General features: G+C 36.2%; 1 long non-coding RNA gene across 1 annotated transcript in view; it reads left to right on the forward strand.

Moving 5' to 3' along the window:
- Window positions 1–1967: 1967 nt before the first annotated feature.
- The window catches only part of LOC128199190 (uncharacterized), a 106923-nt gene continuing 95923 nt past the window's right edge, over window positions 1968–12967 (forward strand). Inside the window, exon 1 of the long non-coding RNA XR_008251861.1 lies at window positions 1968–2437. This is a non-coding gene — a long non-coding RNA (uncharacterized LOC128199190). The remainder of the gene's footprint in view (window positions 2438–12967) is intronic.

Here is a 12967-nt window from a genome sequence, read left to right on the forward strand (position 1 = left end):
AAATGAGATTTTTTTATTTTATTTTTTTGAACAAAGCATCGTCAAATTCATTTATTTCTTATCAATACAAATGAGTCTCAAATGGATTTATTCTAAAATATAATAGCTAAATAGGAATTTCCTAAGAAAAGATCAATTACATACGTACGTATATACCTACAAGATACGCGCAAAAACAACCCTTCTTGTAGTCGGTTAAAAAATAAATAGGATCCTACTAATATTATAAACTGGATGTTTGTTATTCTTTAACGCCGCAACTACAGAACCGATTTGGCTGAAATTCGTAATGGAAATAGATATTACTCTGGATTAACACACAGGCTACTTTTTATCCCGGAATAGTTTATGGTTCCCGACGGATTTGTGAAAAACTAAATTACACGCGGACGAAGTCGCGGGCGTCCGCTAGTAATATTATATGTTAGTAGAACGTTGATACCTTTCTAACTCATTTTGCTTATAGCTCATTCTCGATTTCAATACCGTCTTTACCATAAGGGCACACGGGGCCCGTGCCCAGGACCCCATTCTCAGGGGGCCCTGAAGGAATGACAATGTAAATATCCCTCAAAATATTGACTTTAAGGATATACTTAATAGAAGATTTTGCTCAACAGAAATCCTAAAGAAACCGTTATCGTAATCGTAACCAAAAAACCAGCAGCATTCGAATATAATTAATGGCACCTATTACCTATAATAAATGATCATAAAAAGATGTTAGTATAATTCGCTTTTTTTACTTTCCAAAAAGGCCCTTAAACTCTAGTGTGCTCCAGCACAGTTTAAGACGGCGGTGCTCGTATTATTAACTATAGCCTGAATTTTTAAAATAAATTAAGTTTTCATTTACAATACGATATCGAAAATATATCTATTATACAAAATTGATTATTTAGACACACGGTCCAATAACATCACAGCTTTGTGTGAGTAGACTGTTATGGGCTAAAAAGTAACAATACAAACCCTGTTTCCAAGCGTCGCGCCGGCCACCGGATGAGAAAAGACTTATTTCTGTTTCTCTTCGGTTCAGTGATCCAATGTAGAGTATCGCTATCGTTTACTCGTGTGATAGAGCGAGAAAGAGGATAGGATACTGGCCTATTCACTAACTTTGAGTTATTTTTGTGGGCGAAAGTTAACGACTAGCTATTGTAAGTAATTCTTTTGTCATGTGATTCGTATTAACTATTAATTACTAACACTAACTGAATAAAATAAGTAACCGGTGTCTAATGAAATATAATAAAGTGAATAGCGTTCCAAGAAGATTTAGTGTATACCGAAACGAGATTATAGGTAAAAAATATTTTTTATCTCACAACCTTTTGTGGATATCATATGTAGTAGATATTATATACATTTATATAATAGCCGGCATTTCTGTTCCCTTTAGAGTATAAGGATAAAATAGACCATGACACTAACAAATAACGTGGCTTTCTAATGGTAAAAGAATTTTCAAAATCGGTTTAGTAGATCCAGAGATTACCCCCAACACCACAAACTTTACTTCTATAACATATTCGTAATACATTTAACAGGTAGATACTCGTATATTGCCTAGTTGACATTGATTGATTTTCATTAACAATACACTTTATGGAATACGGAAAATACGGTTGTTATTGATTTCATGTTAATTATATTAGCTGGCTATTATTCGCCAAAGTTAATGAATAGGTCATTATCAACTCATAGTCGGCTCACTGCTGAGCTCGAGTCTCCTCTCAGAAGAGAGGGGTTAGGCCAATAGCCCACCACGCTGGCCCAAATCTTACAGACTTCACACACGCAAAGAATTAAGAAAATTCTGTGGTATGCATGTTTCCTCACGATGTTTTTTCTTCAACGTCTGAGACACGTGATGTTTAATTTAATAGTTACGTGATAGTTAATGAATAGGCCGGCTTACAATTCAAAATGTATTTCACCGAAAGCTCACGAATGCATCCGAGAAGTTCCGAAGCGCTCACGCCGGCCGTCTGTGTTTACGATACGAGACGGTTTTGTTTTTGTCTTATGACGCGATTTCATTGATATTTTAAAGACTATTGTATTTTGTACTCGTGTTGTATACAAAACTGTGTTTTTATGCTAGTGTGAAATTATTCACGGCGCTACATTGAAACTGTGTTTGAAAGGGTCATGCAGGTTATCTCAAAGCAAATAGTCAAGCGAGCTTTAACGCCCAAACGTTTATTCATAACATATGCGTGAATTTTAAATGTTATGTTATACGTTAATGATGTTTTATATGAGTTATGTGTTCATTAGTTGGTAAAGTTCAGCTCTTTAGCGCACTGGAGCTATGAAAAAACTGAACGCTTTGTCGAAACCAGTTTGCGCTCGAAAGTGGGTGAATAGAAGTGGGAATAAGGTTGTGACGTAGCCACTGCCACGACTTTGTTATACAGAATTGGTCGTAAAGGTGAGGCCCAATTAAGTTTATTTAATTACATTTAGCTTTTTCATTGAAAATGAAATTCAAAGAAAATGTATTGTTTTACCAAGTTTATATAACTGATTGGGCTGGGCCCCTTCTATTAAATACTAGACCTGTGTAGGTCTAATTTTTTTTTGTCAGTTTTATTAAACTAGCTGTTTAATGGACTTTGTTCCTAGTTATCTATCCTAATATTATAAAGAGGAATCATTTAATTGTTTGTTTGTTTACATTGAACAGGCTCTGAAACTATTCAACCGATTTAAAAAATTCTTTCACTGTTGGGAAGCTACACTATCCCCGAGTGCTATAGGCCATATCTTAGCCTCGTATTCCTACGGGAACAGGAACCACGCGGGTGAAACCACGCGGAGTCTGCTTGTAGTAAAATAAAACTTATAAGATGTGCGTATTTATTTAAAATAAAACATAGATATACTAAATATACTAAATATACTCATTTATGAAAAAATAAATTACATATTACATAAGTGCTAAAAATATAGTAACTATACACTGAGAACCATACTATAATAAGTACGTGATAATTATAATAACTAGACTGGATTTCTCAAATTAAAATTATTTATTCCAATTATATTTCGTATTTTCCGATTAGAATACACATAATAATGTGTATTCTAATTGCAAAATATAAAGGGTCTACTTATTAAACTCTATTGTGAGCATATAGGTACCTACCTATATCAGGGAAAATAATGTACCTCGCAGTACATAATCATGATCATGGATAACCTGTAAATATTGCACTCGGTAGGTGCAATATTTACTGAAAACACTCCGAATCAATTACTACAGTTAAATATAGTAACAATATTCGTCAAATGTCACAAGAGCCGGCATTTGTGTCAGTTATTGTTATTGTTATATTAGATACTTTTGAAACGTCGCCGTACCCAACCTATTCAACATACAACCCACCATTCAACTAACGTCAATATTCTCTTTATCTTTAAGGTTCCGAACGTACGTAGTACAAAAACGGAACCCGTATTTTATTTTAAGCACCTATTATTACTAGGCCTAAAAATCCATGTTTTATACCTTCTATATATTTTAAAAGCGGTTATATATATCCGCGGATCGTGTTATATCACACTAATCGTCGCTGTAATGACGACATTTTGAGTGTATATCTGTGATTGTTACTCTTTGACGCCGCAATAACTTGAACGATTTGTCAACAATTTACAACGAACATAGATAAATAACCACAAATGCTACATTTACCCTGAAAATCATGGTTCCCATGATTGAAACAGACGATTGTGGGAGTCCGATAGTACGTAGGTACCAACTGAAAGCCTATTAAAAATATATATTATTTTAATACTTAGACTAGCGGACCCCCTGCTCCTGAAGTGCGCCTCTGTTACTCTCTGATAATGTAGCTTTTGTGAAAGCATTAAAATCGGTTGATTAGCTTCAGAGCCAAAGTACAAACAAACAATTTTTTTTCCATTTAATAATATTAAGCGTAAAGCTTTAAGCATAACATCAATTCCCAAATCCACCATGATAGCTACTCGTATATCAATATAAGTAGCAATTTTCACCAAATGTTATATATATATGAATTTTCTCACACATTCATCATAATAATAGCCAATGAATATGTGAAAATGGAGGTTATTATTATGTATGAGCATAAAATTCAGTCACTTTGACACTAATCCCGAGTAAAAACCGCGTTGTCACAATGGATATTACGTGTGCATAGCCCATTTCCAAATTCTCCGAATAACAGAGGGATTTTATTTGTCATTCCTCGTTACGTTACTTTTATGTTTTTGTACCAACATATTTTTATAGCGCGCAAAAAAGTTGTACCTTTCACACAATCAAATAAAATTGTGGGGCCTATCACTAAAAAAAATGATTTTAGAGACATACTATTCTCATTTCAATGTGACTATAAATTTTGTTTTACGTTCCCCAATTGATCATCGTTCATTTTTATTACTTCCGCTTTTTATAGTGATTAGTTTTGGCATCAATATAGTATGTTTCTAGTGAATCTGTTTCAAATCTATCTATTCAATTAAAACTAAATTACCAAAAAAAATTAAAATGGCGATAAAAGATGTGTAACATTACACAACAATTCTCGTGTCTGTCTCTTCGAGCTTATCTCTAAAATTGGTTTGCTTAACGGATTTTCATACTGTTTCCACAGGCGATAGATTTATGTAAAGTTTGGATTCCAAGCAAGATGGCTGGTGGGAGGCTTCGGCCGTGGCTAGTTACCACCCTACCGACAAAGACGTACCGCCAAGCGATTTAGCGTTCCGGTACGATGTCGTGTAGAAACCGTAAAGAGTGTGGATTTTCATCCTCCTCCTAACAAGTTAGCCCGCTTCCATCTTAGACTGCATCATCACTTACCATCAGGTGAGATTGTAGTCAAGGGCTAACTTGTACAGAATAAAAAAAAAGATGCCATGCTCCTTAAGAACCCCAGACTTTAAAAACAAATTGTAAGTATTAAAGTACATATAACTTTAATTACACAATGTTCTATGCAAAGGAGACTCGTTTAATACTTCAACATGTACCTTGAACAAAATGTAGCAAGGAAAACAAGTGAAACTGTGTTCTATACAATTTGAAAGTAAAATTTTCTAAAACTCCTAACCTACATTGTGTTTCAGCGAGCATTTTGTGGTAAGTAGTTAGGTACAAAGTTTAAAGCTATCGCATTGTGCAAGCTTGTTTCTTACGCGATCGTGGGTTGCGAAGATGCGCTGACCTCTTACCCACTAAAGCTTGTCTTGACATTTAGCAACCATATAGAATAAAAGCCTGTAATAGCCAGACATAATTTATCTAGAAGGTGAAAGTTTGTTAGCCCATGCTGGTCCAAAGTCCCAAAAGCCTGGGACCGTGGTAGCTTTGGAAGTAGCAGGTTTCAATGATCCAAGTATAAAACATAATTTTAATAATTAATAATATTTTTTTAGTAATTTTAATATTTTATCATGTGAATTCTCAGTGTCCAAAATTCCTTGTGCCTGAAGACGAAAGTCTTCGAACAGCGCATGTTGCCAGTGATGACATATGGATGCGCGGCTTGGTAGTTAACTGTGGGCATTATTAGAAGGCTCAAAATCACTCAGCGGGCGATGGAGCGAACTATGCTTGGAGTTTCTGTGTGTGATCGACCAAAGTTACTGACATAGCTCAGCGAGTCGCGAAGCTGAAGTGGCAATAGGCAGGCCACATAGTTTGAAGAGCCGATGGACGTTGAGGTCCCAAGGTGCTGGAATGGCGACCCTGCACTGAAAAGCGCAGTGCTTTTCGACCCTCCACTAGTTGGACTAACTGTTTTACTGATAGAATAAAAATATTTTTCTTTCTTTTATTAACTGAGGCATGTCAGGCTATCGCAGGCTCTTCGTCCAATATCCTAGCACTCTCCCTACAATTATCTTCGTATTTATTTAAATGATTGATCAATTGACAGTTACTTGTCGTATTACCTCAAGTTTTCTTGTTTTGTTTTGTGGAGGTTGTGAATCTCGTAACAGTTAATTTAAGTACTTACATCATTACAGTAAAAAATCGACATCTTGTCTTGTTAATGTTGAAAAAATTTGTTAGGAGCGGTTTGTTAGATTGTATCATAAATCTCGCTGTCACGGTTTTTGGCATTACTTGAATCAACATAATAAAATCGTATGGAGGTCAAATTAGCATGCTAATCAATATTTTTTGAAGTAAGTGTTATATTACCTACCTATTTATGTAATTAAAACCGTAAAACTGTGATTTATTTTTCTTAATTTGTTTTGTTTTCCTCAGGACTGTTCAAATTGTCGTTTTTGTCCATACATAAACTAATTTTCTTATTTTTTTTTTTTCATTTTTTTTAAGCTGGTACAAACTTTAGATTATAGGTAAATCATTGATTGATGAAAACCGTTAACCGAAAAAAAAATCTATGGAGAGACTATTACATATTTAGAAAATTTTATGGATATTTGATTTTCAAAAAGTCACTGAGGCTTTTACCTTTTTTTTTCTTTCGTTTCAAAGCATGGGAGAAGGTAAACAACGCTAGCAAAAGATAAAGTTTCATTGAAATTACAATACTTAATGTTAATACTGAATGTACTTGCTGCCTTCTGATTTTAACGATGAATGATTACGTAATTCTAGACTCAAGACAGACTTGTAGTTACCTAACTACATTACCTTAACGTAACAAAGGTGAGGTCGTCACGAATGTACCATGAATATTTTAAATACATGGTAAGTAAGTACATACATCAAGTTAAAATCTTAGATGCTTTGTTAGAAGAATAAAATTCGTATGAAGCTTTTGTTACCTACATAGGAGCATGAAATTTACGATCCAGAGCTGTTCTGTAAACTCGTTGTTTAAATTCGTTTTATGCAAGCCTTTATGCTGACATTTAGGTACTTACTGTCTGTGAAATGCAACACACATTCGGCCAGAATTAGGATGCTTTTCCACCAGAGATGTGTTACGTTACGTTGCTATGGATGCGTTTGCTATCCACCAATCAAATTCATTGGTGCACATAGCTTAGCACTAGAGCATGCATAGAGGAAGAGGAAACCCCGATACATGTTATGCTTAGATGCAGAGGTGTATCCAAACAACGTGCAGCACACATTGGATCCCTAGCAACACTCTAAGAGGCGTTCGGCGACCTGGGCAGCCTGCTAAGCTTCTGGAGTGACCTCGGTTGGCTGGAGTGACTCCAGCGGGACCTGGTGGCCAAGTGCGGAAAAGGCCCAAGAAAAAAGAAGAAGAAGAAGATAGCTTAGCACTGGCGGAAACGGGTTCAACTAAGATGTGTTTTTTAATGAAAGGATGCGTGCTATGGATGCCTGCTATCGATACATCTCATACTCGTAGCTCGAGCTGCACATCTTTCTCGCGCAGCTACTTTGCGGCGGCGTATCTTCATAGCGCATCTTTCTCGCACAGCTAGTACGTAGTAGCAGTAGTTGCTTAGTAGTAGTGGAACGGTCAAATATTTTCGTAGCGTAGATTTCACATCTTCGCAGCTGCATAGCACATCTCTGGTGGAAAAGCACCCTTACACCGGTAGATATTCGCGCTTAGTATTCAGGGTTTAAAAATGCGAGAGCTCTCGTGTTTTCATATTAGCATGTACGCTGAATGTGAATTGTATAAATACGAACCTAGACTATACATTTTACTCATTGGGCAGATGTTGGTAACCGGGGAATCTAGAAATAGATCAACAAAAAATAATTACATGAAATTCTTTATATAAAATTTGTTTTAAGTTTACAAACTTTTTGAGATTGTTGTTCTGTTCGTCATTACAAACTTCTTCTTTTTCTTCTTAATTGTTCACTCTTGGCGGAGTGGTCGTGTTGCAGCGATGAGCGAAACCTTCTGTGCAATGCTCCTCCACTTTTGGCGATTGGCTGCATTATGAGTACGACATTCGTTAACAACCCATATTCGGCTCACTGCTGAGCTCGAGTCTCCTCTTAGAATGAGAGGGGTTAGGCCAATAGTCCACGACGCTGGCGCAATGCAGGTTGGCAGACTTCACACACGAATTTAGAAAATTCTCTGGTATGAAGGTTTCCTCACGATGTTTTCCTTCACGAGCTCCGGACGACCACGACGTTTGTCATTTCCTTGGAGACACGTGATATTTAATTTCATAAAATGCACACAACTCGAAAGTTGGGGGTGCATGCAACGAAACGGATTGGAACCCACACCCTCCGAAATTGGAGGCAGAGGTCATATTCACTGGGCTATCACGATAGACAATACAAACAGATAAACTTAATAGTGTATTACATTTCGAACTGGTAGCAGAGTGACTCTACTACCAATTCGGAAAGCAGAGTTCACTGAGAAGAATAGGCAAAAAAATTAGTTGACTTTACAATAATCATCATTTAAAATAATCATTATACCATTTACGAATTATTACAACTTCTACTTCCTGTGTGAAGATGAAAGCCAATCGAATTGTCGCTAAGTATATTTCTCACATCAAAATCATCTATAATGTCTGCCATTCACTGCGATGTATCGTAAGTACACCGTTAGAGAGATGATATCACATAACACGTACCAAACGCTTTGCTACCTCGTTTCCAATGCGCAATGCAAGACCTGGAATGCCGTACTGGCTTCCGTTTTCCATGCCACTGCGAATAATAATATTGTCACTACTTTTAACGCATCGTCACTAGTGTAATTTGGTGTCAAGAGAGCCTTTGTTTTAAAAATTGTTTGCGTTTACTTTGTAGTTTGTAAAGGCAATATAAACAATTATTGTTTAAGTCCTGAGACCTGGTCGCTAACTGTGGCCCTCATAAAAAAGCTCAAAACCACTCAGCGGGCGATGGAGCGAGCTATGCTTGAGGTTTCTCTGCGTGATCGAATCAAAAATGAGGAGATCCGCAGAAGAACCAAAGTCACTGATATAGCTCAGCGAGTCACGAAGCTGAAGTGGCAATGGGCATGTGCTGGAAAGGCGACCCCGCACCGGTTAGCGCTGTGTTGGTCGACCCCCTACTAAGTGGACTGAGGACATCAAGCGTGTTGCAGGGAGCCGCTGGATACTCGCTGCTCGAGACCGTTTTGTTTGGAAGTCCATGCAAGAGGCCTATGTCCAGCAGTGGACATCCATCGTCTGTTAATTATGATTATGATGATGATTTTCTAAGTAGGAGTTTACGTAATCGTAAACCATTTCAGGTCTGTAGCCAAGTTCGAAAATTAAAAAATGTATGGGAATGACATACGTTACCAATATGTAACGGGTTACGGGTTGGTCACGTGATCAACCCATCAATCGGATAAGTCATTTCGATGTTTTTAGTTTTCGAAGCGTTTGTAGAAAGAGAGTTGATGTGTAACTTGGCTAAAGGCCCTGATTCCTCGGCGTGAAAGATTTGTTCAAGGTACTTGTAAATAAGATAAACTTAACATATACTATGGTGAGAATAGCTTAATTATCTTGCTGTTATGTGAACGAAGGAACCATTTATTTACTTAATTTAAGAAAGTAAAAGCTAAGTAAGAAGAAAAAGCTAAATCAATATAAATAATGTGTGGGTACAAACCCTTTACACTGACTAAATCAAATCCAACCGCAATAAAATTTTACCGCATTCTTTGCGAAACATAAACTTATATTAAACGCATTACGATCGATTTTGATTGTACTTATTACGGGCAACTAGTTTTATATACTACGCGTATTATCCGTTGTAAAATTAAAGCGCAGTTAACGCCAACCACTGACGATCAAGTTTACCGTCAAATCTGCAGGTTAGGGATGTGGGCAGTGAGAAAATTATCGAAATACAGTCATGGGTATTGTTTTTTTTTTACTGCTTACACTTTTATTCACTAAGCGTCCCGCATATTAGGGTAGTTGACTCATATCAAACAAATTAATAACAATGTTAATTTCGTATAATACATAAAACAAGTGTCCGAAATATATCGATATTAATTAATAAAAGTTAAGGATTTCTTATAAAACTTAATTTATAAATTAGGTGGTTTTCAATACTTCCAAACGTCAAAAACGCTGTCGTCCATTTTGTAATGTCACGATGTTACTTGATATCACTATAGGACATCTAACTAAATAATATATATCTAACTATATATAAATAAACGTCAAACTAAGGCATATCCAATTTTTCGCTTTTTGCCGTCTTGTTTATATACGGTTTAGACTTTAGCGTTTACCGGGTTTACGTGACGTCATGCGCAGGTAAAAGATATACCATCATGACCAATAACTTTTTAGCTCATATTGTCAAAAAATAATATATTAAAAAAATTATATTTTAAAAAAATATGATATTTTTTTTTCAATCTAATAGGTAGAACTATAACGAACAATTTAAGACCCTTTAAAAAAAGTGTCAACTAGCCTATTCACTATTTTGATCGTGAATACAGACATATCTCAGAATGTGTTCATTGCAATGTTGAGTTGGTTTATCAACGCGATCTGACCTCGCGGGGACCGTGGTATATGTGATGATATAATACGTAGCTAATAACAAAGTGGGCATGCGATGCCGTGCACTCAACTACGTGGATTTGATAGCGCTCACCAACTGCAAGATAACATGAAGTCAGGAAGTATTAATGTCAGATCTGAGATAGATAGGCTACGAGTATGAGTGGTTCGGTACCACAGCTAACTTATGATTCTTTTACAACGCCTTTTTCCTTCGTAGAAAAACTCAACCAACTTCTTAAGTTCTTATAATTCTTTCCTTGTGGAAATTTATACTCGAAGGAAGGTACATTGTTATGTACATTATAACCGATTAAAATTTATAATAAATTAAATGTCTGATGGTTTGAGACTCTTTTATTGTGGTAAATTTATGGCAATGTTCTTTTACATACTATACCTTTTGGCTGTTGGGAGGCTTTGGCCGTGGCTAGTTACCACCCTACCGGCAAAGACGTACCGCCAAGCGATTTAGCGTTCCGGTACGATGCCGTGTAGAAACCGAAAGGAGTGTGGATTTTCATCCTCCTCCTAACAAGTTAGTCCGCTTCCATCTTAGATTGCATCATCACTTACCATCAGGTAAGATTGTAGTCAAGGGCTATCTTGTAAAGAATAATAAAAAAAAGTAATTTTTCTTAAAATATATGAAACTTCATCGAGAAGTATGGTTAATAAAAAAGCTATTACGACCTAAGTTTTTATTTATTTATTTTTTTAAAACTAGCCTTTACAGGAAAACCTAATTCGCTAACTATATTTTAATTAATTTACAAGTAACTTTGCATCTCTCATCATTTTTTGCCAACCCTGGTCTATGAAGGTAGTATTTAAAAATAAAAAATACTTCAGTTGGAAATGAATAAGGCGAGTTTAAGTTTAGATCTTTCTGTTACCCTCTGTACCGTTTTAATTACTCGTACAACCGAGATGGAGAAAAAGTTTCTTAAATTAAATGTGGTCTTGATTATGACGCAAAAGCTTTCTATTTTTCATCGAGTTTTATAATTTAAATTAAAAGTTTACTGAAACACTCGACACATTTCGATAAAGTTCTGAAAACTTTTTAAAGTCTTTTCCTACAGTTGTACTGCGGAGTTTGCAGTGCAGGTTTGTTTTAAGTAACTGCTAGTTGTAACTGTAAATGGTTTCACCTGATGTTATACGGGCATATGATGATGATATTCCAGGGCACTAGGGCATTGTTAGTAAATCTAAAATCCCGTCAATTTCCGTCATTTAATTACCTAGTTAACTTTGACGGCATCCGTGGCGCAGTGGGCTGCGCGGTGGATTCACAAGACGGCGGTCCTGGGTTCGATCCCCGGACAGATTAAAGTTTTCAAAATTGGTCCAGGTCTGGCTGGTGGGAGGCTTCGGCCGTGACTAGTTACTAACCAACCGACAAAGACGTACAGCCAAGCGATCTAGAATTCTACAATGTTTTGTAGAAACCGAAAGGGGTGTGGAATCATCCTCCTGCAAAACAAGTTAGCCCGCTTACATCTTAGATTGCAACATCACTTACTATCAAGTGAGATTCTTTGATTATATGTACGTATATTTAATCAAAGGTGAGATTGTAGTCAAGGGCTAACTTGTAAAGAATAATTTAAAAAAACTTGAATTATAATATCTATAAATAGGATTTATACATATTGATATAACATTTGAGTTGATTTCAATCATAGTTTACCGTCCCAATGATAGACAAACACCATGAATATACAGATAACGTAAATACCTACCTACTCGTATATAGGTCGCTGAATATTAAGTAACTGTACCATCGCGCTAACTATTAGAAGATCAATTTAAATTAAGCACAATCCCACTATTTTCTAATAGGTACTCGTATGTACATTATCATCATCATTATACTCACTGGTGAGCACGAGTCGTCTCTCAGAATGAGAGGGGTAATGCTAATAGTCGATGGACTATTAACGTTGCCATTGGAAAACTTCACTTAAGAAAATTCTCAGGTATCCATACGATGTTTTTCTTCACCGTTTGAGACAAATGATATTTAATTTCTTATTAAGCACATACCTGGAAACTTGGAGGTGCATGCCCCGGACTAAATACGCCCTGCGAACCGAATGCAGAGTATTTTTTTAAAAGTGCTAAAAATGTTTACTTTGTAAATGAAAATTCTAGTAAATTACAAATTGAGCCGGCGTATAATTTTGTTTACCTACTCGTAGTTTGCTCTAATAAGATTGTTTTTATTATTACGTAAAGCGTAGATGGTCCCTCACCTAATTACTGAGAGCTCATTACAGGTAAAAGGATGTTGACTCTACTGAAGCTCGCAACTAGCTTTTTCCTAACAAGAACGGTGTTTTTCTAAATGTAGTATCATGTACTATGCCGCTGACTTCTATTTGCTGCAAGCTTCTTAGTTAATATCTAAATGTTATTGCCATAACTGGGCCTGTAGCGAGCGCGGCGATTCTATTTCTGCAAACGCTAACGATCACGT

Source organism: Bicyclus anynana, chromosome 1 (genome assembly GCF_947172395.1).
Source record: "Bicyclus anynana chromosome 1, ilBicAnyn1.1, whole genome shotgun sequence".
Classification (NCBI taxonomy): Eukaryota; Metazoa; Arthropoda; class Insecta; order Lepidoptera; family Nymphalidae; genus Bicyclus; species Bicyclus anynana.